At 51.3% G+C, this 26812-nt stretch overlaps 1 long non-coding RNA gene across 1 annotated transcript in view; it reads left to right on the forward strand.

Moving 5' to 3' along the window:
* The first annotated feature begins 230 nt into the window (after positions 1 to 230).
* LOC310880204 overlaps positions 231 to 26812 on the forward strand; it is a 72678-nt gene continuing 46096 nt past the window's right edge. The window contains exon 1 of the long non-coding RNA XR_014571530.1: positions 231 to 689. This is a non-coding gene — a long non-coding RNA (uncharacterized lncRNA). The remainder of the gene's footprint in view (positions 690 to 26812) is intronic.

Consider the following 26812-nt stretch of genomic DNA (forward strand, 5'->3'; position numbering starts at 1 on the left):
CCCCAGTGGTGCCAGTGCACTCTCTGGACTCACTGCACTGCATCCCCAGTGGTGCCAGTGCAGTCTCTGGACTCACTGCACTGCATCCCCAGTGGTGCCAGTGCACTCTCTGGACTCACTGCACTGCAACCCCAGTGGTGTCAGTGCACTCTCTGGACTCACTGAAGTGCATCCCCAGTTGTGCCAGTGCACTCTCTGGACTCAATGCACTGCATCCCCAGTGGTGCCAGTGCACTCTCTGGACTTCAATCTTTGGTTTACAAGACCAATGTTTTTATAAACTATTAGAGTATTTAGCAGTTGAGTATTTTGTTTTCTAGGGCGCTTGCGGCGGGGAGGAGAAATAGGAGGATAGTGAAGTAGGCGATTGAAGCGAGTTGGCCGATGATGATGAATGGGTGTTCGACGGGTTGGCTTCCTACTCATGTTAGGACCAGGAGGTCGGCGACTAGTACTCAGAATAGGAGCTGGGAGAGTGGTCGGAATGTTATTGCTCGTTGTTTTGATTTGTGCAGGAATGGGATTAGGAATAGGATCAGTACGGAGGCGGCCAGTGCTAATACGCCTCCTAGTTTATTTGGGATTGAACGTAGGATGGCGTAGGCGAATAGGAAGTATCATTCTGGCTTGATGTGTGGTGGGGTTACTAGCGGGTTTGCTGGGGTGAAGTTTTCTGGGTCTCCCAGGAGGTTAACCGCTCATGCTTCTTTCTTATGAGACGTTAGTAAACCAATTACATAGCCTTGTCAAGACTAAATCACAGGTAAAAATCCTGTACATCTCATGTGGCCAACCACTCCCAACTAGGATTCCAAGACGCCTCATCACCCATCATAGAAGAACTCGTTGAATTCCACGACCACGCCCTAATCGTTGCCCTAGCTATCTGCAGCCTAGTTCTCTACCTTTTAGCCCACATACTAACAGAAAAACTCTCGTCCAATGCTGTAGACGCCCAAGAAGTAGAGCTGATCTGGACAATCCTACCTGCTATCGTCCTGGTACTCCTCGCCCTCCCATCCCTACAAATCCTCTACATAATGGACGAAATCGACGAACCAGACCTCACCCTAAAAGCCATCGGCCACCAATGATACTGAAGCTACGAATACACAGACTTCAAAGACCTATCATTCGACTCCTACATAGTGCCCACCCCAGACTTACCCAACGGCCACTTCCGACTGCTAGAAGTTGACCACCGCGTAGTTATCCCAATAGAATCCCCCATCCGCGTGATCATTACTGCAGGAGACGTACTCCACTCCTGAGCAGTCCCAACGCTCGGAGTTAAAACAGACGCAATCCCAGGCCGACTAAACCAAACTTCATTCATTACCACCCGGCCTGGGATTTTTTACGGACAATGCTCAGAAATTTGCGGGGCTAATCACAGCTACATACCCATTGTAGTAGAATCAACCCCACTCCCACATTTCGAGGCCTGATCGTCCCTTCTATCATCATCCTAATCATTAAGAAGCTATGCAACAGCACTAGCCTTTTAAGCTAGCCAAAGAGGGACTTCCCCCTCCTTAATGATATGCCACAGCTTAACCCCGCACCATGATTTTCAATCATAATTATAACCTGATTAACCCTAGCACTCCTCATCCAACCAAAACTACTAGCCTTCACCACAACCAACCCCCCATCAAATAAGACCTCCCTCACTACCAAACCCACACCATGATCCTGACCATGAACCTAAGCTTCTTTGACCAATTTTCCAGCCCCAATCTATTTGGCATCCCCTTAATCCTACTATCCCTACTCTTCCCAGCCCTACTATTCCCGTCCCCAAACAACCGATGAATCAACAACCGCCTTTCTACTATCCAAACATGACTCCTTCACCTAATCACAAAACAACTAATAGTCCCACTCAACAAAAATGGCCACAAATGAGCCATAATATTTACATCCCTAATAATCATACTTCTTACAATCAACCTTCTAGGCCTCCTTCCATATACATTCACCCCAACCACCCAACTATCTATGAACATAGCCCTAGCCTTCCCACTATGGCTCGCCACACTACTAACAGGCATGTTTAACTATGTACGTGCCCCAGGGCCGGCTTAAAGTAGGCTCTATTGTCCCACTTTACTGCTAAATCCGCCTTCCAGAAGTGGTTTCACGCTTCTTTCCGTGTGCCCTATGAATAGGGAATGTAGCCCATTTCTTCCACTCCATAGGCTATACCTTGACCTGTCTTATTAGCGGGGTGCTATTGTGTCCACTGTTGTGCTCTCATTCGAGGTGGGCTGGCGACGGCGGTATGTAGGCTGTGTTGGCAAGGGGTGGTTGGGTTAATCGGGGATTATCGATTGTAGAACAGGCTCCTCTAGGTGGGTTTGGGGCACCGCCAAGTCCTTAGAGTTTTAAGCGTTTGTGCTCGTAGTTCTCTGGCGGATACTTCGGTAAAGTAAGTATCAAGATTTAGGGCCAGGCATAGTGGGGTATCTAATCCCAGTTTGGGCCCTGGCTTTCGTGGGTTTAAATCAGTCGTTAGTTCCTAAGATCATCTTAATGGTGTGTTTAGGTGCATCTTGGGCTTATGACAGCTCAGTTGCATTTTGATCTTAGTTAGCTAGGATAGGCATTTTACCACTCTTTACGCCGTGTCAATAGGACGGTTGATTTGGGTTTCTTGTATGACCGCGGTGGCTGGCACAAGATTTACCAACCCTTGAAGTTAGGCTGTTGCTATAACTAAGTCAAGTTTGCACTCATTGCTTAATGTTAATTACTGCTGAATACCCGTGGGGGCGTGGCTTAGCGAGGCGTCTTGGGCTACTACTTGGGTGTGCCTGATACCCGCTCCTCAAGGCCTGTATGGGGGTAGGTGGTCGAGGGCGTTTACACTGGGGCGCGGATACTTGCATGTATATATTTAGCAAAAACCAACCGTAAGGTTAGGACTAAGTCTTTTGTCCGCAGGCATGTTTTATGCCATCTTGGCAACTTCAGTGCCATGCTTTGTGTTAAGCTATGTGGACGGGGGTGTGGTTAGCTGATAGTTGAGTGGTGAGTGAGAGTGAAGTATATGAAATTATTGCTTGTGTTTACTATTTTTAGTACTGGAGTTTCTCTAAGTCCTAGGACTAGGAGGAAATGGTGTTTCATAGTGTGTAGGCGTCGGGATAGTCCGAGTATCGTCGGGGTATTCCTGCTAGGCCTAGGAAGTGCTGGGGGAAGAACGTTAGGTTTACTCCTGTAAATATTACCCCGAAGTGGGCTTTTGCTCATGTTTGGTGTAGGGTAAACCCAGTGAGTAGTGGGAATCAGTGAGTAAATCCTGCTAGAATGGCAAAGACGGCGCCTATGGATAGGACGTAGTGGAAGTGGGCAACTACGTAGTACGTGTCGTGCAGGGCGATGTCTAGGGAAGAGTTTGCAAGAACGATTCCTGTTAATCCTCCGATGGTAAATAGGAAGATAAATCCTAGAGCTCATAGTATTTGGGGGGGGTCTCATTTGATTGTTCCTCCGTGCAGGGTGGCTAGTCAGCTAAATACTTTGATTCCGGTAGGGATGGCAATGATTATAGTGGCTGATGTAAAGTAGGCTCGGGTATCAACGTCTATTCCTACTGTAAACATGTGGTGAGCTCAGACGATGAATCCTAGGAAGCCGATGGATAGTATGGCTCAGACTATTCCCATGTAGCCGAAGGGCTCCTTTTTGCCTGAGTAGTATGTGACTACGTGTGAGATGATTCTGAACCCCGGTAGGATCAGAATATAGACTTCTGGGTGTCCGAAGAATCAGAATAGGTGTTGGTACAGGATTGGGTCTCCTCCTCCAGCGGGGTCGAAGAATGTGGTGTTTAGGTTTCGATCAGTTAGTAATATTGTAATACCGGCGGCGAGTACGGGGAGTGATAGAAGGAGTAGGATGGCGGTAATTAGTACGGATCAGACAAATAGTGGGGTTTGGTATTGTGAGAGTGCGGGGGGTTTTATGTTGATGGCTGTGGTGATAAAGTTGATGGCCCCAAGGATGGAGGAGATACCGGCTAAGTGGAGTGAGAAGATAGCCAGGTCTACTGAAGCTCCGGCGTGGGCAAGGTCACCTGCTAGGGGAGGGTAGACAGTTCAGCCTGTGCCGGCGCCAGCTTCTACAGTGGATGAGGCTAGTAGGAGGAGGAATGATGGGGGGAGGAGTCAAAAGCTTATGTTGTTTATTCGCGGGAATGCTATGTCGGGGGCACCGATTATGAGGGGGACTAATCAGTTGCCGAATCCTCCGATCATGATGGGTATGACTATAAAGAAGCTTATTACAAAGGCGTGAGCGGTAACGATTACATTGTAAATTTGGTCGTCGCCTAGGAGAGTTCCTGGTTGTCCTAGTTCTGCGCGGATTAATAGGCTGAGTGCGGTGCCGACTATTCCTGCTCATGCCCCGAAGATGAGGTACAGGGTGCCAATATCCTTATGGTTAGTGGAAAATAGTCATCGGTTGATGAAGGTGACGGGTAAGATGGCTGAGTGTTGAAGCGTTAGGCTGTAGTCCTTTTTACAGAGGTTTAATTCCTCTTCTTATCGGCTCTGTAGTGAAATTCATGTTGAGTTGCAAGCTCATCGATGCGCACTAGGGTGCGTCAGGGTCTTTGTAGGCAGAAGCCAATTGGTTTAGGCATTTAGCTGTTAACTAGAGTTTTGTGGGATCGAAGCCCATCTGTCTAGGGAGGCTTTAGCTTAATTAAAGCGTCTGACTTGCATTCAGAAGATACAGGTTAATATTCTGTAAGTCTTAATGTGCAGAAACTAAGAGGGTTTAACTCTTATTTAAGGCTTTGAAGGCCTTCGGTTTGGGGTGTTATCCTAAGTTTCTAGACAATGGCATGTATTATTGGGGACAGGGGAAGTAAGAGGATTGATAGTGAGGCAAGGACCGCAGTAGGTGTGCTTGGGGCTTTGCTAGTGTATCATTGTTTTATGTGGTTAGAGGAGTTGGGGGGAAGGGTAATTGTTGAGTGGTATGCGAGGCGTAGGTAGAAGAAGAGGCTGAGCAGTGATAGCATGGCAATTGCCATGGCTGCTGGTGTTATTTCCTGTTTAGTTAGTTCTTGGATGATAAGTCACTTTGGTATAAAGCCTGTTAATGGGGGGAGGCCTGCTAGGGATAAAAGTACTAGTATTAGGGTGGCGTTTAGCACTGGGGTTTTTGTTCATGAGGTTGTGATCATGGATAGGTTAAGGGCTTTGATTTTGTTAAGGGCTAGGAATACGGCTGATGTTATGATTGTGTATAGGTAGAAGGTAAGTAAGGCCAATTTGGGGCTGTAAACTAGGATGATGGCGATTCAGCCTAAGTGGGAGATGGACGAGAAGGCTAGGATTTTGCGTGTTTGTGTTTGGTTCAGTCCTATTCAGCCTCCTAGTGCTGTTGAGGCTAGGGCCATGGCGGTGAGTAGAGCTGGGTCGAGGGATTTGGATGTTAGTAGGAGCAGGCTTAGTGGGGGGAATTTTATGAGGGTCGAGAGTAGCAGGGCTGTTATTAGTGGCGATCCTTGTAGTACTTCTGGGAATCAGAAGTGAAATGGCACTAGGCCCAGTTTAATAGCGATTGCTGCTGTCAGTAGTAGACAGGAGGTTGGGTGGTTTATTTGTGTGATGTCTCATTGGCCGGTGACTCAGGCATTGGTTATGCTAGAGAATAGGACCAGGGCGGAAGCAGCTGCTTGGGTTAGGAAGTATTTCGTTGCGGCTTCTACTGCTCGTGGGTGGTGGGATTTGGCAATTAGGGGAATGATGGCTAGTGCGTTGATCTCCAGTCCTGTCCAGGCCAGAACTCAGTGGTTGCTGGAAATTGTGATTGTGGTGCCCAAGATGAGGCTGAAGGTTATGATTGGGGTCGCGTAAGGGTTCATTAGTAGAGGAGGGGGTTAAACCATCATTTTCGGGGTATGGGCCCGATAGCTTGATTAGCTGACTCTACTAGAAAATAATATAAGGGAAGTATGGAGAATTTTGATTTCTCTTGTGTGGGTTCAATTCCTACTTTTCTAAGGTCAACAGGAAATGAGAGGGCTGTTATACCTCTATGTTCACTTTATCATAGTGACCCTTTGTAGTTCAGGCACATTTCCTTATGTAAGGAGGTAGGCCTGCATAGCAGATAGGTATGCTGATGTGTCAGAGGCACAGAGCTAGTGTGAGGGGTAGGAAGTTTTTTCATAGTAGGTGCATTAGTTGGTCATATCGGAATCGTGGGTATGAAGCTCGGACCCATAAGAAACCAGAAGATAGTAGGAGGACTTTTGTGGCTAGGATGACGGGGAATAGTTCTGTGGGTGGCCCTAGGGCGCTTGGGTTTAGGAATATGATGGCTGTAAGTGTATTTATTAGCATAATGTTCGCATATTCAGCTAGGAAGAATAAGGCGAAGGGTCCTGCGGCGTATTCAACGTTAAACCCTGAGACTAGCTCAGATTCACCCTCTGTGAGGTCAAAAGGAGCTCGGTTTGTCTCTGCTAGGGTGGATACGTATCATATTATTGCTAGGGGTCATGAGGAGAAAATGAAGTATAGAGGCTCCTGTGCGACGGCAAAGGAGCTGAGTGTGTAGCTTCCGCTTAGTATGATTATTGATAGCAGGATTATGGCCAGTGTCACTTCGTATGAAATGGTCTGTGCTACTGCCCGTAGGGCTCCGATTAGTGCGTATTTTGAGTTCGAGGCTCAGCCTGATCATAGGACTGAGTAGACGGCTAGGCTTGACATGGCTATTAGGAAGAGAACTCCGAGGTTTAGATCTGCTAGGGGAAATGGGAGTGGTAGTGGTGCTCAAGTGGTGAGGGCTAGGACAAGGGCTAGTATTGGTATCAGAATGAATAGAAGTGGGGAAGAGGTAGAGGGTCGGATGGGCTCTTTGGTAAATAGTTTCAGTCCGTCCGCAAATGGTTGAAGTAGGCCAAAAGGCCCGACAACGTTAGGGCCTTTGCGGGATTGTATGTAGCTTAGGATTTTCCGTTCTACTAGGGTTAGGAAGGCTACGGCAATCAGGATTGGGATGATGTATAGGAGGGATATAACGAGGCAGCTTAGTGTTGTTATTTGAATCATGGGTGAAGCTAGGGAGAGGATTTGAACCTCTGGGGAAAGGGCTTAAGCCTTCTGCACTTGCCGGGCTCTGCCACTCTAGCTGGTCCTTTTCTAGGATTGAAAGTGGTGGGGGAAGGCCCTCTTCACGGTTTAGTTGGTTTCACTGCTTAGAGGGGGGGGGCGTGCTTGTGGTATTGGCCCCACTTTCCCGGTCCTTTCGTACTGGGGAGAGTGTGTCATAGATAGAAACCGACCTGGATTGCTCCGGTCTGAACTCAGATCACGTAGGACTGTTAATCGTTGAACAAACGAACCCTTAATAGCGGCTGCACCATTAGGATGTCCTGATCCAACATCGAGGTCGTAAACCCCCCTGTCGATATGGGCTCTTGAGGGGGATTGCGCTGTTATCCCTGGGGTAGCTTGGTCCATTAATCAATTATATTGGGTCTGGTCACTGTTAGCACTTTGAGGGGTAGCTCTAGGTAAAGAGGTATGGTCTTGTTTTTGGAGGATTTGTTCTCCTCCAAGGTCACCCCAACCGAAAAATATCGACCAGGCTCTGCGATGGTAGTGGCCCCAGTGGGGTTGATTGAGGATTCGCGGTGGTCGTTGATTTTTAAGTTCCACAGGGTCTTCTCGTCTTATGTTCACATCCCCGCTTTTGCACGGGGAGATCAATTTCACTGATTATCTGTGAGAGACAGTTAAGACCTCGTTTAGCCATTCATACAAGTCTCGATTTATGGGACAATTGATTGCGCTACCTTTGCACGGTTAGGATACCGCGGCCGTTAAACCTAAGTCACCGGGCAGGCATCACCTTCAATACTTGTTTAATTTGCTGAAGGCTATGTTTTTGGTAAACAGTCGGGCCTTATTAATTTGCCGAGTTCCTTTCACAGATTTTAATCGCTCTTATAGGCGCTCCTGAGTCGGGTTAACAGGGTTAGTTAATACGTGGTCTTGTAGGGGTTTTTATATCTGTCTAGGTCTGTTAATAATGTTTCTATGTAAGCTTGCGCCGTTAGAGGGGTGTGGCCCTGAGTTACTTATTTTAGCATTAATTCTCCTATATTCATAGGTTGACCTGTTTGTGATAAGGGAATCATCTTATTTTGGTATTTTTAGGTGGTGGAGCTTTGACGCACTCTTTTTTGATGGCTGCTTTAGGGCCCACGGTAGGATCAGTAGTAAGAATTATCCGCTAGTCGAGGTTGTGTCCTTTTTTAATGGAGCTGTCCCTCCATTAAATAGCTCTTAATCATCTCATTAGGGTTCAGGATGTCCGGTAGGGAGGATTAAGGGGGAACTTAGATTCGTTTCACAGGTAACCAGCTATCACCCAGCTCGGTTGGCTTTTCACCTCTACTGACAAGTCATCCCACTCTTTTGCAACAGAGACGGGTTCGCTCTCTTTAACTGCTTGAAAGTAGCTCGCTTGGGTTTCGGGGGGGCAAACTTTAGTTCACTTTGCTTGGTTGTTCTCGCTAAACCATGATGCAAAAGGTACAAGGGTTGATCTTTGCTGTCTGTCGCTTTGATTGTTTCACTGCTATTTCATCTTTCCCTTACGGTACTGGGGTCTCTATCGCGTCTAAGTGTCTTTTCTATCGCCTATACTAAGACTGTAAAATGCTTTAGTTTAATTAGTTTAGTAAATTCTTTAGTTTTGGTGTACTATTTGTGTGGTTGAGCTAGAGGGGGGGCTTCAAGACGATCCGGTCTAGTAGATATCTTTCAGGTGTAAGCTGAGTGCTTTGGTGTTATAGCTACGTCTTGATATTCTAAGTACAGCTTCCGGTACACTTACCTTGTTACGACTTACCTCATCTTCAGCGTATTTATGGTATTAGTTATGTGGGATGTGGCTTTTGAGGAGGGTGACGGGCGGTATGTACGTGCCCCAGGGCCGGCTTAAAGTAGGCTCTATTGTCCCACTTTACTGCTAAATCCGCCTTCCAGAAGTGGTTTCACGCTTCTTTCCGTGTGCCCTATGAATAGGGAATGTAGCCCATTTCTTCCACTCCATAGGCTATACCTTGACCTGTCTTATTAGCGGGGTGCTATTGTGTCCACTGTTGTGCTCTCATTCGAGGTGGGCTGGCGACGGCGGTATGTAGGCTGTGTTGGCAAGGGGTGGTTGGGTTAATCGGGGATTATCGATTGTAGAACAGGCTCCTCTAGGTGGGTTTGGGGCACCGCCAAGTCCTTAGAGTTTTAAGCGTTTGTGCTCGTAGTTCTCTGGCGGATACTTCGGTAAAGTAAGTATCAAGATTTAGGGCCAGGCATAGTGGGGTATCTAATCCCAGTTTGGGCCCTGGCTTTCGTGGGTTTAAATCAGTCGTTAGTTCCTAAGATCATCTTAATGGTGTGTTTAGGTGCATCTTGGGCTTATGACAGCTCAGTTGCATTTTGATCTTAGTTAGCTAGGATAGGCATTTTACCACTCTTTACGCCGTGTCAATAGGACGGTTGATTTGGGTTTCTTGTATGACCGCGGTGGCTGGCACAAGATTTACCAACCCTTGAAGTTAGGCTGTTGCTATAACTAAGTCAAGTTTGCACTCATTGCTTAATGTTAATTACTGCTGAATACCCGTGGGGGCGTGGCTTAGCGAGGCGTCTTGGGCTACTACTTGGGTGTGCCTGATACCCGCTCCTCAAGGCCTGTATGGGGGTAGGTGGTCGAGGGCGTTTACACTGGGGCGCGGATACTTGCATGTATATATTTAGCAAAAACCAACCGTAAGGTTAGGACTAAGTCTTTTGTCCGCAGGCATGTTTTATGCCATCTTGGCAACTTCAGTGCCATGCTTTGTGTTAAGCTATGTGGACGGGGGTGTGGTTAGCTGATAGTTGAGTGGTGAGTGAGAGTGAAGTATATGAAATTATTGCTTGTGTTTACTATTTTTAGTACTGGAGTTTCTCTAAGTCCTAGGACTAGGAGGAAATGGTGTTTCATAGTGTGTAGGCGTCGGGATAGTCCGAGTATCGTCGGGGTATTCCTGCTAGGCCTAGGAAGTGCTGGGGGAAGAACGTTAGGTTTACTCCTGTAAATATTACCCCGAAGTGGGCTTTTGCTCATGTTTGGTGTAGGGTAAACCCAGTGAGTAGTGGGAATCAGTGAGTAAATCCTGCTAGAATGGCAAAGACGGCGCCTATGGATAGGACGTAGTGGAAGTGGACACTATTTGTCTGATCCGTACTAATTACCGCCATCCTACTCCTTCTATCACTCCCCGTACTCGCCGCCGGTATTACAATATTACTAACTGATCGAAACCTAAACACCACATTCTTCGACCCCGCTGGAGGAGGAGACCCAATCCTGTACCAACACCTATTCTGATTCTTCGGACACCCAGAAGTCTATATTCTGATCCTACCGGGGTTCGGAATCATCTCACACGTAGTCACGTACTACTCAGGCAAAAAGGAGCCCTTCGGCTACATGGGAATAGTCTGAGCCATACTATCCATCGGCTTCCTAGGATTCATCGTCTGAGCTCACCACATGTTTACAGTAGGAATAGACGTTGATACCCGAGCCTACTTTACATCAGCCACTATAATCATTGCCATCCCTACCGGAATCAAAGTATTTAGCTGACTAGCCACCCTGCACGGAGGAACAATCAAATGAGACCCCCCCAATACTATGAGCTCTAGGATTTATCTTCCTATTTACCATCGGAGGATTAACAGGAATCGTTCTTGCAAACTCTTCCCTAGACATCGCCCTGCACGACACGTACTACGTAGTTGCCCACTTCCACTACGTCCTATCCATAGGCGCCGTCTTTGCCATTCTAGCAGGATTTACTCACTGATTCCCACTACTCACTGGGTTTACCCTACACCAAACATGAGCAAAAGCCCACTTCGGGGTAATATTTACAGGAGTAAACCTAACGTTCTTCCCCCAGCACTTCCTAGGCCTAGCAGGAATACCCCGACGATACTCGGACTATCCCGACGCCTACACACTATGAAACACCATTTCCTCCATCGGCTCCCTAATCTCAATAGTAGCCGTAATCATACTAATATTCATCATCTGAGAAGCCTTTTCGGCCAAACGAAAAGTCCTACAACCAGAACTAACTACCACAAACGTTGAATGAATCCACGGCTGCCCTCCCCCATACCATACTTTCGAGGAACCGGCCTTCGTCCAAGTACAAGAAAGGAAGGAATCGAACCCTCACATGCTGGTTTCAAGCCAACTGCATTAACCGCTCATGCTTCTTTCTTATGAGACGTTAGTAAACCAATTACATAGCCTTGTCAAGACTAAATCACAGGTAAAAATCCTGTACATCTCATGTGGCCAACCACTCCCAACTAGGATTCCAAGACGCCTCATCACCCATCATAGAAGAACTCGTTGAATTCCACGACCACGCCCTAATCGTTGCCCTAGCTATCTGCAGCCTAGTTCTCTACCTTTTAGCCCACATACTAACAGAAAAACTCTCGTCCAATGCTGTAGACGCCCAAGAAGTAGAGCTGATCTGGACAATCCTACCTGCTATCGTCCTGGTACTCCTCGCCCTCCCATCCCTACAAATCCTCTACATAATGGACGAAATCGACGAACCAGACCTCACCCTAAAAGCCATCGGCCACCAATGATACTGAAGCTACGAATACACAGACTTCAAAGACCTATCATTCGACTCCTACATAGTGCCCACCCCAGACTTACCCAACGGCCACTTCCGACTGCTAGAAGTTGACCACCGCGTAGTTATCCCAATAGAATCCCCCATCCGCGTGATCATTACTGCAGGAGACGTACTCCACTCCTGAGCAGTCCCAACGCTCGGAGTTAAAACAGACGCAATCCCAGGCCGACTAAACCAAACTTCATTCATTACCACCCGGCCTGGGATTTTTTACGGACAATGCTCAGAAATTTGCGGGGCTAATCACAGCTACATACCCATTGTAGTAGAATCAACCCCACTCCCACATTTCGAGGCCTGATCGTCCCTTCTATCATCATCCTAATCATTAAGAAGCTATGCAACAGCACTAGCCTTTTAAGCTAGCCAAAGAGGGACTTCCCCCTCCTTAATGATATGCCACAGCTTAACCCCGCACCATGATTTTCAATCATAATTATAACCTGATTAACCCTAGCACTCCTCATCCAACCAAAACTACTAGCCTTCACCACAACCAACCCCCCATCAAATAAGACCTCCCTCACTACCAAACCCACACCATGATCCTGACCATGAACCTAAGCTTCTTTGACCAATTTTCCAGCCCCAATCTATTCGGCATCCCCTTAATCCTACTATCCCTACTCTTCCCAGCCCTACTATTCCCGTCCCCAAACAACCGATGAATCAACAACCGCCTTTCTACTATCCAAACATGACTCCTTCACCTAATCACAAAACAACTAATAGTCCCACTCAACAAAAATGGCCACAAATGAGCCATAATATTTACATCCCTAATAATCATACTTCTTACAATCAACCTTCTAGGCCTCCTTCCATATACATTCACCCCAACCACCCAACTATCTATGAACATAGCCCTAGCCTTCCCACTATGGCTCGCCACACTACTAACAGGCCTACGAAACCAACCATCAGCCTCTTTAGCCCACCTATTACCCGAAGGTACCCCTACACCCCTAATCCCCGCACTAATCCTGATCGAAACAACCAGCCTACTAATCCGCCCCCTAGCCCTCGGAGTCCGCCTTACAGCCAACCTTACAGCAGGACACTTACTCATCCAACTCATCTCTACAGCCTCCATTGCATTAATACCCACCCTTCCTGCAGTATCCATCCTAACAATAATCATCCTACTACTCCTAACCATCCTAGAAGTAGCAGTAGCCATAATCCAGGCCTACGTCTTCGTGCTCCTTCTAAGCCTATACTTACAAGAAAACATCTAATGGCACACCAAGCACACTCATACCACATAGTTGACCCAAGCCCTTGACCAATCTTCGGGGCAGCCGCCGCCCTACTCACAACCTCAGGATTAATCATGTGATTCCACTACAACTCATCCATACTACTAACCCTAGGCCTCATCTCAATACTCCTAGTAATACTCCAATGATGACGAGACATTGTACGAGAAAGCACCTTCCAAGGCCATCACACTCCCACAGTCCAAAAAGGCCTACGATACGGCATAATCCTTTTCATCACATCCGAAGCATTCTTCTTCTTAGGGTTCTTCTGAGCGTTCTTCCACTCGAGCCTGGCCCCAACCCCAGAACTAGGAGGCCAATGACCCCCAACAGGAATTAAACCACTCAACCCGATAGAAGTCCCCCTACTAAACACAGCCATCCTACTAGCCTCAGGCGTTACCGTAACGTGAGCCCATCACAGCATCACAGAAGGAAACCGAAAACACGCCATCCACGCCCTAACCCTAACGATCCTCCTGGGATTCTACTTCACAGCCCTACAAGCAATAGAATACCACGAAGCCCCATTCTCAATCGCCGATAGCGTCTACGGATCTACCTTCTTCGTTGCCACTGGATTCCACGGACTCCACGTAATCATCGGATCCTCCTTCCTGACCGTCTGCCTCTTCCGACTGATCAAGTTCCACTTTACATCAGACCACCACTTCGGATTCGAGGCAGCAGCCTGATACTGACACTTCGTAGACGTCATCTGACTATTCCTCTACATAACCATCTACTGATGAGGATCTTGCTCTTCTAGTATATTAATTACAATTGACTTCCAATCTCTAGAATCTGGTATAAACCCAGAGGAGAGCAATGAACGCACTCATGTTCATATTCGCCCTATCATCAATCCTAAGCGCCGCCCTAACCGCATTAAACTTCTGACTCGCCCAAATAAACCCCGACTCAGAGAAACTCTCACCGTACGAATGTGGATTCGACCCACTTGGATCTGCTCGATTACCATTCTCAGTCCGATTCTTCCTCAGTAGCCATCCTGTTCGTCCTATTCGACCTAGAAATCGCCCTCCTACTCCCCCTGCCATGAGCCGTCCAACTCCAATCCCCCCTAATGACCCTCACCTGAACTGTAGCGATCCTCCTTCTCCTAACACTCGGACTGGCCTACGAGTGAATTCAAGGGGGCCTAGAATGAGCAGAATAACAGAAAGTTAGTCTAACCAAAAAGATAGCTGGTTTCGACCCAGCAGATTAAAGCCAACCCTGTAACTTTCTTATGTCGCCCCTACATTTAAGCTTCTACTCAGCCTTCATTTTCAGCGGACTAGGACTAGCCTTCCACCGAACCCACCTAGTATCCGCCCTACTATGCCTTGAAAGCATAATATTATCGATATTCGTAGGCCTATCAATATGATCCATCGAAAACCAAGTCTCCTCATTCACCATGGTACCAATTCTCATGCTAACCTTCTCAGCGTGTGAGGCGGGCACAGGCCTGGCCATCCTAGTAGCCTCCACCCGCACACATGGCTCCGACCATCTACACAACCTAAACCTCCTGCAATGCTAAAAATCATCCTACCCACAATCATACTTCTTCCAACAGCCCTGCTGTCTCCACCAAAATTTCTATGGACTAACACCACCTTATACAGCCTCCTAATCGCTGCCCTAAGCCTACAGTGATTAATCCCAACCTACTACCCCTACAAATTTTTATCCAACTGAACAGGAATTGACCAAATCTCATCCCCCCTCCTAGTACTATCCTGCTGACTACTCCCACTCATAATCATAGCAAGCCAAAACCACCTGCAACAAGAACCCCTACAACGCAAACGAATCTTTATCTCAACCTTAGTCGCAGTCCAGCCATTCATCCTACTAGCCTTTTCCACCACAGAACTAGCACTATTTTACATCTCATTTGAAGCAACCCTCATTCCCACCCTAATCTTAATCACCCGATGGGGGAACCAACCAGAACGCCTAAGCGCTGGCATCTACCTGCTATTCTACACGCTAGTAAGCTCTCTACCCCTGTTAATCACAATCATACACCTATACGTGAAAATTGGCACCCTGCACCTGCCAACCCTACAACTAACCCACCCAACCCTATCCACCTCATGGACAGGAATACTATCAGGTCTAGCACTGCTCATAGCATTCATAGTAAAAGCCCCACTATACGGCCTACACCTCTGACTGCCAAAAGCCCACGTAGAAGCACCCATCGCAGGCTCAATACTCCTCGCCGCCCTACTACTAAAGCTAGGAGGATACGGAATTATACGAGTCACTCTATTTATGGGCCCACTGTCCAACCTCCTGCACTACCCCTTCCTAACCCTGGCCCTATGAGGCGCCCTAATGACTAGCTCAATCTGCCTACGACAGACAGACCTAAAATCACTAATCGCTTATTCATCCGTTAGCCACATAGGCCTAGTTATCGCCGCAGGAATAATCCAAACCCACTGATCATTCTCAGGGGCAATGATCCTAATAATTTCCCATGGACTAACTTCCTCCATACTATTCTGCCTAGCCAACACAAACTATGAACGTACGCACAGCCGAATTCTACTACTCACACGAGGCCTACAACCTCTCCTACCACTCATAGCTACCTGATGATTGCTGGCCAATCTAACAAACATAGCCTTACCCCCAACAACAAACCTCATAGCAGAGCTAACCATTATAATCACCTTATTCAACTGATCTGCCTTCACGATCATCCTAACAGGAATCGCAACCCTACTAACCGCCTCCTACACCTTATTCATACTACTAATGACCCAACGAGGCTCAATCCCCTCCCACATCACATCTATGCAAAACTCAACCACGCGAGAACACCTGCTCATAACACTCCACATTATCCCAATATTCCTCCTAATCCTCAAACCCGAACTGATCTCCGGAATCCCCTCATGCAAGTATAGTTTAAACCAAACATTAGACTGTGATTCTAAGAATAGAAGTTCAAACCTTCTTACCTGCCGAGGGGAGGGTTTAACCAACAAGAGCTGCTAACTCTTACATCTGAGCCTAAAACCTCAGCCCCCTTACTTTTAAAGGATAACAGCAATCCACTGGTCTTAGGAACCACCCATCTTGGTGCAAATCCAAGTAAAAGGAGTGAACCCCACACTACTAATCAACTCCCTCACACTACTCACGCTGACAATCCTCCTAACCCCAATCATCCTGCCATTTCTATTTAAAAACTTTAAAAACACCCCACAAGCCACCACCCGCGCTGTTAAAACCGCATTCCTAATTAGCCTAGCCCCTACAACCGCATTCATCTACTCGGGAGTAGAATCTGTCACCTGCCACTGGGAGTGAAAATTCATTATAAACTTTAAAATCCCCCTGAGCCTAAAAATAGACCAATACTCAATAACATTTCTTCCAATCGCCCTATTTGTAACATGATCAATCCTACAATTCGCCATATGATACATGGCCTCAGAGCCATACGTAACAAAATTTTTCACCTACCTACTGACATTCCTAGTCGCCATACTCCTCCTAACAACCGCAAACAACATATTCCTCCTATTCGTAGGCTGGGAAGGAGTACGAATCATGTCCTTCCTTCTCATCGGCTGATGACAAGGCCGAGCAGATGCCAACACCGCCGCCCTACAAGCCGTAATCTACAACCGAATCGGAGACGTCGGACTGACCCTGAGCATAGCATGACTAGCTTCAACATTCAACACCTGAGAGATCCAACAAGCCGTACACCCCCACCAAACCCCAATCCTCCCCCTCATAGGATTAATCCTCGCAGCCGCAGGAAAATCCGCCCAATTTGGACTCCACCCATGACTGCCCGCAGCAATAGAAGGCCCCACCCCAGTATCAGCCCTACTGCACTCCAGTACCATAGTAGTAGCCGGAATCTTCCTGCTCATCCGCATGCACCCCCTGCTAGCCACCAACCAGACAGCCCTAACTGCCTGCCTATGCCTAGGTGCTCTATCAACCCTATTCGCTGCCACATGCGCCCTAACCCAAAATGACATCAAAAAAATCATTGCTTTCTCAACATCCAGCCAACTAGGACTAATAATAGTCACTATCGGACTAAACCTCCCACAACTAGCCTTCCTACACATCTCAACCCATGCCTTCTTTAAAGCCATACTATTCCTATGCTCAGGGTCTATCATCCACAACCTAAACGGAGAACAAGATATCCGAAAGATAGGAGGCCTACAGAAAATACTCCCAGTCACTACTTCCTGCCTAACCATCGGAAACCTGGCGCTGATAGGAACCCCATTCCTAGCCGGATTCTACTCAAAAGACCTCATCATCGAAAGCTTAAACACATCATACCTAAATACTTGAGCCCTACTCCTAACCCTTATAGCCACAGCATTCACCGCAACCTACAGCATCCGCATAACCATCCTAGTCCAAGCTGGACAAACCCGAATCCCCCCAATAGTATCAATAAACGAAAACAACCCACTAATCACCGCCCCCCTAACCCGACTCGCCCTAGGCAGCATTACAGCAGGAATAATCATTACCTCTTTCATCACACCAACCAAAACCCCCCCAATAACCATACCCCTTATCACCAAAACCGCTGCCATCCTCATAACAATCCTAGGAATCATCCTAGCCCTAGAACTATCGAACATAACACACACCCTCACTCACCCCAAACCAAACCCCCTCATAAACTTCTCCTCTGCATTAGGGTACTTCAACCCCCTAGTACACCGATTCTTCTCCAAAAACCTACTAGAAAAGGGACAAAACATTGCCCTACACTTGATCGACCTCTCCTGACTCAAAAAAATAGGGCCAGAGGGCCTTGCTGAACTACAAGTAGCCGCAAGCAAAGCCGCAACCTCAATACACACAGGGCTAATTAAGGCCTACCTAGGATCCTTCGCCCTCTCCATCCTGGTAATAATCCTAATAACACACAGACTCACTAATGGCCCCTAACATCCGCAAATCCCATCCCCTACTAAAAATAATCAACAACTCCCTAATCGACCTACCCGCCCCCTCCAACATCTCTGCCTGATGAAACTTCGGCTCCCTTCTAGCCATCTGCTTAGCCACACAAATCCTAACAGGCCTGCTACTAGCCATACACTACACCGCAGACACTTCACTCGCCTTCTCCTCAGTAGCTCACACATGCCGAGACGTCCAGTACGGATGGCTCATCCGCAACCTCCACGCCAACGGTGCTTCGCTCTTCTTTATCTGCATCTACTTACACATCGGACGAGGCCTCTACTACGGCTCCTACCTATACAAAGAAACCTGAAACACAGGAGTAACCCTCCTACTCACCCTAATAGCAACTGCCTTCGTAGGGTATGTCCTACCATGAGGACAAATGTCATTCTGAGGGGCCACCGTAATCACCAACCTATTCTCAGCCATCCCGTACATTGGGCAAACTCTAGTAGAATGAGCCTGAGGAGGATTCTCAGTAGACAATCCAACCTTAACCCGATTCTTCGCCATCCACTTCCTACTGCCCTTCCTAATTGCAGGAATCACCCTAGTCCACCTAACCTTCCTACACGAATCAGGCTCAAATAACCCACTAGGAATCGTATCAGACTGCGACAAAATCCCATTCCACCCATACTTCTCCATTAAAGACAGCTTAGGGCTTACCCTAATAATCACCCCTCTAATAGCACTAGCCCTATTTTCACCGAACCTCCTGGTTCTTGGAATCCTAGTTGGGAGTGGTTGGCCACATGAGATGTAAAGGATTTTTAACTGTGATTTAGTCTTGACAAGGCTATGTAATTGGTTTACTAACGTCTCATAAGAAAGAAGCATGAGCGGTTAATGCAGTTGGCTTGAAACCCATCCCCAGTGGTGCAAGTGCACTCTCTGAACTCACTGAAGTGCATTCCCAGTGGTGCCAGTGCACTCTCTGCACTCACTGCACTGCATCCCCAGTGGTGCCAGTGCAATCTCTGGACTCACTGCAGAGCATCCCCAGTGGTGCCAGTGCACTCTGTGGACTCACTGTAGTGCATCCCCAGTGGTGCCAGTGCACTCTCTGGACTCACTGCACTGCATCCCCAGTGGTGTCAGTGCAATCTCTGGACTCACTGCAGTGCATCCCCAGTGGTGCCAGTGCACTCTCTGGACTCACTGCACTGCATCCCCAGTGGAGCCAGTGCACTCTGTGGACTCACTGCAGTGCATCCCCAGTGGTGCCAGTGCACTCTCTGGACTCACTGCACTGCATACCCAGTGGTGCCAGTGCACTCACTGGACACACTGTACTGCATCACAGGTGGTGCCAGTGCACTCTCTGCACTCACTGCACAGCATCCCCAGTGATGCCAGTGCATTCACTGGACTCACTGCACTGCATCCCCAGTGGTGCCAGTACACTCTCTGGACTCACTGCACTGCATCCCCAGTGGTGCCAGTGCACTCTCTGGACTCACTGCACTGCATCCCCAGTGGTGCCAGTGCACTCTCTGGACTCACTGCAGTGCATCAACAGTGGTGCCAGAGCACTCTCTGGACTCACTGCACTGCATCCCCAGTGGTGCCAGTGCACTCTCTGGACTCACTGCACCGCATCCCCAGTGGTGTCAGTACACTCTCTGGACTCACTGAAGTGCATCCCCAGTGGTGCCAGTGCACTCTCTGGACTCACTAAACTGCATCACCAGTGGTGCCAGTGCACTCTCTGGACTCACTGCACTGCATCCCCAGTGGTGCCAGTGCAATCTCTGGACTCACTGTTGTGCATCCCCAGTGGTGCCAGTGCACTCTCTGGACTCACTGCAGTGCATCCCCAGTGGTGCCAGTGCACTCTCTGGACTCACTGCAGTGCATCCCCAGTGGTGCCAGTGCACTCTCTGGACTCACTGCACTGCATCCCCAGTGGTGCCAGTGCACTCTCTGGACTCACTGCACTGCATCCCCACTGCTGCCAGTGCACTCTCTGGACTCACTGCACTGCATCCCCAGTGGTGCCAGTGCACTCTCTGGACTCACTGCACTGCATCCCCAGTGGTGCCAGTGCACTCTCTCGAGTCACTGCACTACATCCCCAGTAGTGCCAGTGCACTCACTGGACTCACTGTACTGCATCATCGGTGGTGCCAGTGCACTCTCTGGACTCACTGCACTGCATCCCCATTGGTGCCAGTGCACTCTCTGGACTCACTGCACTGCAGGCCCAGTGGTACCAGTGCACTCACTGGACTCACTGCAGTGCATCCCCAGTGGTGCCAGTGCACTCTCTGGACTCACTGCACTGCATCCCCAGTGGTTCCAGTGCATTCACTGGACTCACTGTACTGCATCTCCAGTGGTGCCAGTGCACTCACTGGACTCACTGCATTGCATCACAGGTGGTGCCAGTGCACTCTCTGGACTCACTGCACTGCATCCCCAGTGGTGCCAGTGTACTCACAGGATTCACTGCACTGCAACCCCAGTGGTACTAGTGCACTCTCTGGACTCACTGCAGTGCATCCCCAGTGGTGCCAGTGCACTCTCTGGACTCACTGAAGTGCATTCTCAGTGGTGCCAGTGCACTCTCTGGGCTCACTGAAGTGCATCCCCAGTGGTGCCAGTACACTCACTGGACTCACTGCACTGCATCCCAAGTGGTGCCAGTGCACTCTCTGGACTCACTGCACTGCATCCCCAGTGGTGCCAGTGCACTCTCTGGACTCACTGTAGTGCATCCCCAGTGGTGCCAGTGCACTCTCTGGACTCACTGCAGTGCATCCCCAGTGGTGCCAGTGCACTCTCTGCACTCACTTCACTGCATCCCCAGTGGTGCCAGTGCACTCTCTGGACTCACTGCACTGCATCCCCAGTGGTCCCAGTGAAGTCTTTGGACTCACTGCACTGCATTCCCAGTGTTGCCAGTGCACTCTGTGGAGTGTCTCAAGTGCATCCCCAGTGGTGCCAGTGCACTCTCTGGAGTCACAGCACTGCATCCCCAGTGGTGCCAGTGCAATCTCTGGACTCACTGAAGTGCATCACCTGTGGTGCCATTGCACTCTCTGCACTCACTGCACTGCATCCCCAGTGGTGCCAGTGCGCTCTCCGGAGTCACAGCACTGCATCCCCAGTGGTGCCAGTGCACTCACTGGACACACTGTACTGCAACACAGGTGGTGCCAGTGCACTCTCTGCACTCACTGCACAGCATGCCCAGTGGTGCCAGTGCACTCTCTGGACTCACTGCACTGCATCCCCAGTGGCGCTAGTGCACTCTCTGGACTCACTGCGCTGCATCCCCAGTGGTGCCAGTGCACTCTCTGGACTCACTGCACTACTCCAGCCGCGGCAGTCACTCCAGCCGCGGTAGTCCTCCAGCCTCGGCAGCCGCTGCAGCCGCGGCAGCCGCTCCAGCCGCGGCAGCCGCTCCGTCCGCGGCATACGCGGCAGACTCTCCAACCGCGGCAGCCGCACCAGCCGCGGAAGCCGCGGCAGCCGCTCCAAACGCGGCAGGCGCTCCAACCGCGGCAACCGCTCCAGCCATGGCAGCCGCTCCACTCGGTAGCGGCTGGAGCGGCTGCCGCGGCTAGAGCGGCTGGAGCGGCTGCCGCGGCTGGAGCTCCTGCCGCGTTTGGAGCGGTTACCGCGGCTGGAGCGGCTGGAGCGGCTGCCGCGGCTGGAGCGGCTGCCGCGGCTGGAGGGGCTAACGCGGCTGGAGAGGCTGACGCGGTTGGAGCGTCTAGAGCGTCTGCCGCGGCTGGAGGGGCTACCGCGGCTGGAGCGGTTGACGCGGCTGGAGCGGAAACCGAGGCTGGAGCGCCACTCTCTGGACTCACTGCACTGCATCACCAGTGGTGCCAGGGCACTCTCTGGACTCACTGCACTGCATCACCAGTGGTGCCAGTGCACTCCCTGGACTCACTGCAGTGCATCCCCCGTGGTGCCAGTGCACTCTCTGGACTCACTGGAGTACATCACCTGTAGTGCCAGTGCACTCTCTGGACTCACTGCAGTGCATCCCCAGTGCTGCCAGTGCACTCTCTGGACTCACTGCACTGCATCCCCAGTGGTGCCAGTGCACTCTCTGGACTCACTGCAGGGCTTCCCCGTTGTGCCATTGCGCTCTCTGGACTCACTGCAGGGCATCCCCAGTGGTGCCAGTGCACTCTCTGGACTCACTGCACTGCATCCCCAGTCATGCCAGTGCACTCTCTTGACTCACTGCACTGCATCCCCAGTGGTGCCAGTGCACTCTCTGGACTCACTGCACTGCATCCCCAGTGGTGCCAGTGCACTCTCTGGACTCACTGCTCTGCATCCCCAGTGGTGCCAGTGCTATCCCTGGACTCACTGTAGTGCATCCCCAGTGGTGCCAGTGCACTCTCTGGACTCACTGCACTGCATCCCCAGTGGTGCCAGTACACTCTCTGGACTCACTGAAGTGCATTCTCAGTGGTGCCAGTGCACTCTCTGGACTCACTGCAGTGCATCCCCAGTGGTGCCAGTGCACTCTCTGGACTCACTGCACTGCATCACCAGTGGTGCCAGTGCACTCTCTGGGCTCACTGCAGGGCATCCCCAGTGGTGCCAGTGCACTCTCTGGACTCACTGCACTGCATCCCCAGTGGTGCCAGTGCACTCTCTGCACTCACTGCACTGCATTCCCAGTGGTGACAGTGAAGTCTTTGGACTCACTGCAGTGCATCCCCAGTGGTGCCAGTGCACTCTCTGGACTCACTGCAGTGCATCCCCAGTGGTGCCAGTGCACTCTCTGGACTCACTGTTGTGCATCCCCAGTGGTGCCAGTGCACTCTCTGGACTCACTGCAGTGCATCCCCAGTGGTGCCAGTGCACTCTCTGGACTCACTGTTGTGCATCCCCAGTGGTGCCAGTGCACTCTCTGGACTCACTGCAGGGCATCCCCAGTGGTGCCAGTGCACTCTCTGGACTCACTGCACTGCATCCCCAGTGGTGCCAGTGCACTCTCTGGACTCACTGCACTGCATCCCCAGTGGTGCCAGTGCACTCTCTGGACTCACTGCACTGCATTCCCAGTGGTGCCAGTGCACTCTGTGGACTCACTGCAGTGCATCCCCAGTGGTGCCAGTGCACTCTCTGGACTCACTGCAGTGCATCCCCCGTGGTGCAAGTGCACTCTCTGGACTCACTGGAGTACATCACCTGTGGTGCCAGTGCACTCTCTGGACTCACTGCACTGCATCCCCAGTGCTGCCAGTGCACTCTGTGGACTCACTGCAGTGCATCCCCAGTGCTGCCAGTGCACTCTCTGGACTCACTGCACTGCATCCCCAGTGGTGCCAGTGCACTCTCTGGACTCACTGCAGGGCATCCCCAGTGGTGCCATTGCGCTCTCTGGACTCACTGCAGGGCATCCCCAGTGGTGCCAGTGCACTCTCTGGACTCACTGTTGTGCATCCCCAGTGGTGCCAGTGCACTCTCTTGACTCACTGCACTGCATCCCCAGTGGTGCCAGTGCACTCTCTGGACTCACTGCACTGCATCCCCAGTGGTGCCAGTGCACTCTCTGGACTCACTGAAGTGCATTCTCAGTAGAGCCAGTGCACTCTCTGGACTCACTGCACTGCATCCCCAGTGGTGCCAGTGCACTCTCTGGACTCACTGCTCTGCATCCCCAGTGATGCCAGTGCACTCTGTGGACTCACTGCACTGCATCCCCAGTGGTGCCAGTGCACTCTGTGGACTCACTGCAGTGCATCCCCAGTGCTGCCAGTGCACTCTCTGGACTCACTGCACTGCATCCCCAGTGGTGCCAGTGCACTCTCTGGACTCACTGCAGTGCATCCCCAGTGTTGCCAGTGCACTCTCTGGACTCACAGCAGTGCATCCCCAGTGGTGCCAGTGCACTCTCTGGACTCACTGCAGTGCATCCCCAGTGGTGCCAGTGCACTCTCTGGACTCACTGTTGTGCATCCCCAGTGGTGCCAGTGCACTCTCTGGACTCAATGCACTGCATCCCCAGTGGTGCCAGTGCACTCTCTGGACTCACTGTTGTGCATCCCCAGTGGTGCCAGTGCACTCTCTGGACTCACTGCACTGCATCCCCAGTGGTGCCAGTGCACTCTCTGGACTCACTGCACTGCATCCCCAGTGGTGCCAGTGCACTCTCTGGACTCACTGCAGGGCATCCCCAGTGGTGCCAGTGCACTCTCTGGACTCACTGCACTCCATCCCCACTGATGCCTTTGCACTCCCTGGACTCACTGCACTGCTCCAGCCGCGGCAGCCGCTCCAGCCGCGGTAGCCCTCCAGCCGTGGCAGCCGCTCCACTCGGTAGCGGCTGGAGCGGCTGCCGCGGCTGGAGCGGCTGCCGCGGCTGCCGCGGCTGCCGAGGCTGGATGGCTACCGCGGCTGGAGCGACTGCCGCGGCTGGAGTAGTGCAGTGAGTCCAGAGAGTGCACTGGCACCACTGGGGATGCAGTGCAGTGAGTCCAGAGAGTGCACTGTCACCTTTGGGGATGCACTGCAGTGTCTGCAGAGAGTGCCCTGGCACCACTAGGGATGCAGGGCAGTGAGTCCAGAGAGTGCACTGGCACCACTGGGGATGCAGTGCAGTGAGTCCAGAGAGTTCACTGGCACCACTGGAGATGCACTTCAGTGAGTGTAGAGACTGCACTGGCACCACTGGGGATGCAACGCAGTGAGTCCAGAGAGTGCACTCGCACCACTGAGAATGCACTTCAGTGTGTCCAGAGAGTGCACTGGCACCACTGGTGATGCACTGCAGTGAGTCCAGAGAGTGCACTGGCACCACTGGGGATGCACTGCAGTGAGTCCAGAGAGTGCACTGGCACCACTGGGGATGCACTGCAGTGAGTCCAGAGAGTGCACTGGCACCACGGGGGATGCACTGCAGTGAGTCCAGAGAGTGCACTGGCACCACTGGGGATGCATTGACGCGAGTCCAGAGAGTGCACTGGCACCCCTGGGGATGCAGTGCAGTGAGTCCAGAGAGTGCACTGGCACCACTGGGGTTGCACTGCAGTGAGTCCAGAGTGCACTAGCACCACTGGGGATGCACTGCAGTGAGTCCAGAGAGTGCACTGGCACCACTCAGGGTGCAGTGCGGTGAGTCCAGAGAGTGCACTGGCACCACTGGGGATGCAGTACAGTGAGTCCAGAGAGTGCACTGGCACCACTGGGGATGCAGTGCAGTGAGTCCAGAGAGTGCACTGGCACCACTGGGGATGCAGTGCAGTGAGTCCAGAGAGTGCACTGGCACCACCGGGAATGCACTGCAGTGAGTCCAGAGAGTGCACTGGCACCACTTGGGATCCACTTCAGCGAGTCCAGAGAGTGCACTGGCACCACGGGGGATGCAGTGACGCTAGTCCAGAGAGTGCACTGGCACCACTGGGGATGCACTGCAGTCAGTCCAGAGAGTGCACTGGCACAACTGGGGATGCAGCGCAGTGAGTCCAGAGAGTGCACTGGAACCACTGGGGATGCGGTGGCGGGAGTCCAGAGAGTGCTTTGGCACCACTGGGGATGCAGTACAGTGAGTCCAGAGAGTGCACTGGCACCACTGGGGATGCAGCGCAGTGACCCTAGAGAGTGCACTGGCACCACTGGGGATGCGGTGCAGTGAGTCCAGTGAGTGCACTGGCACCACTCAGGGTGCAGTGCGGTGCGTCCAGAGAGTGCACTGGCACCACTGGGGATGAAGTACAGTGAGTCCAGAGAGTGCACTGGCACCATAGGGAATGCACTGCTGTGAGTCCAGAGAGTGCACTGGCACCACTGGGGATGCAGTGCAGTGAGTCCAGAGAGTGCACTGGCACCACTGGGGTTGCACTGCACTGAGTCCAGAGTGCACTAGCACCACTGGGGATGTACTGCAGTGAGTCCAGAGAGTGCACTGGGGATGCACTTCAGTGAGTCCAGAGAGTGCACTGGCACCACTGGGGATGCAGTGACGCGAGTCCAGAGAGTGCACTGGCACCACTGGGGATGCACTGCAGTCACTCCAGAGAGTGCACTGGCACCACTGGGGATGCACTGCAGTGAGTCCAGAGAGTGCACTGGCACAACTGGGGATGCAGCGCAGTGACTCTAGAGAGTGCACTGGCAGCACTGGGGATGCAGTGCAGTGAGTCCAGAGAGTGCACTGGCACCACAGGTGATGCACTCCAGTGAGTCCAGAGAGTGCACTTGCACCACGGGGGATGCAGTGCAGTGACGCCAGAGAGTGCACTGGCACTACTGGGGATGCAGTGCAGTGAGCCCAGAGAGTGCACTGGCACCACTGGGGATGCACTGCAGTGAGTCCTGAGAGTACACTGGCTCCACCGGGGATGCCCTACAGTGAGTCCAGAGAGTGCACTGGGAGCACTGGGTATGCAGTGCAGTGAGTCCAGAGAGTGCACTGGCACCACTGGGGATGCAGCGCAGTGAGTCCAGAGAGTGCACTGGCACCACTGGGGATGCCCTGCAGTGAGTCCAGAGAGTGCACTGGCACCACTGGGGATGCACTACAGTGAGTCCAGGGATAGCACTGGCACCACTGGGGATGCAGTGCAGTGAGTCCAGAGAGTGCTCTGGCACCACTGGGGATGCTCTGCAGTGAGCCCAGAGAGTGCACTGGCACCACTGGGGATGCAGTGCAGTGAGTCCAGTGAGTGCACTGGCACCACTGGGGATGCACTTCAGTGAGTCCAGACAGTGCACTGGCACCACTGGGGATGCAGTGCAGTGAGTCCAGAGAGTGCACTGGCACCACTGGGGATGCACTGCAGTGAGTCCAGACAGTGCACTGGCACCACTGGGGATGCAGTGCAGTGAGTCCAGAGAGTGCACT

This window comes from Anser anser (assembly GCF_964211835.1).
Source record: "Anser anser genome assembly, chromosome: 12".
In the NCBI taxonomy this organism is placed as follows: Eukaryota; Metazoa; Chordata; class Aves; order Anseriformes; family Anatidae; genus Anser; species Anser anser.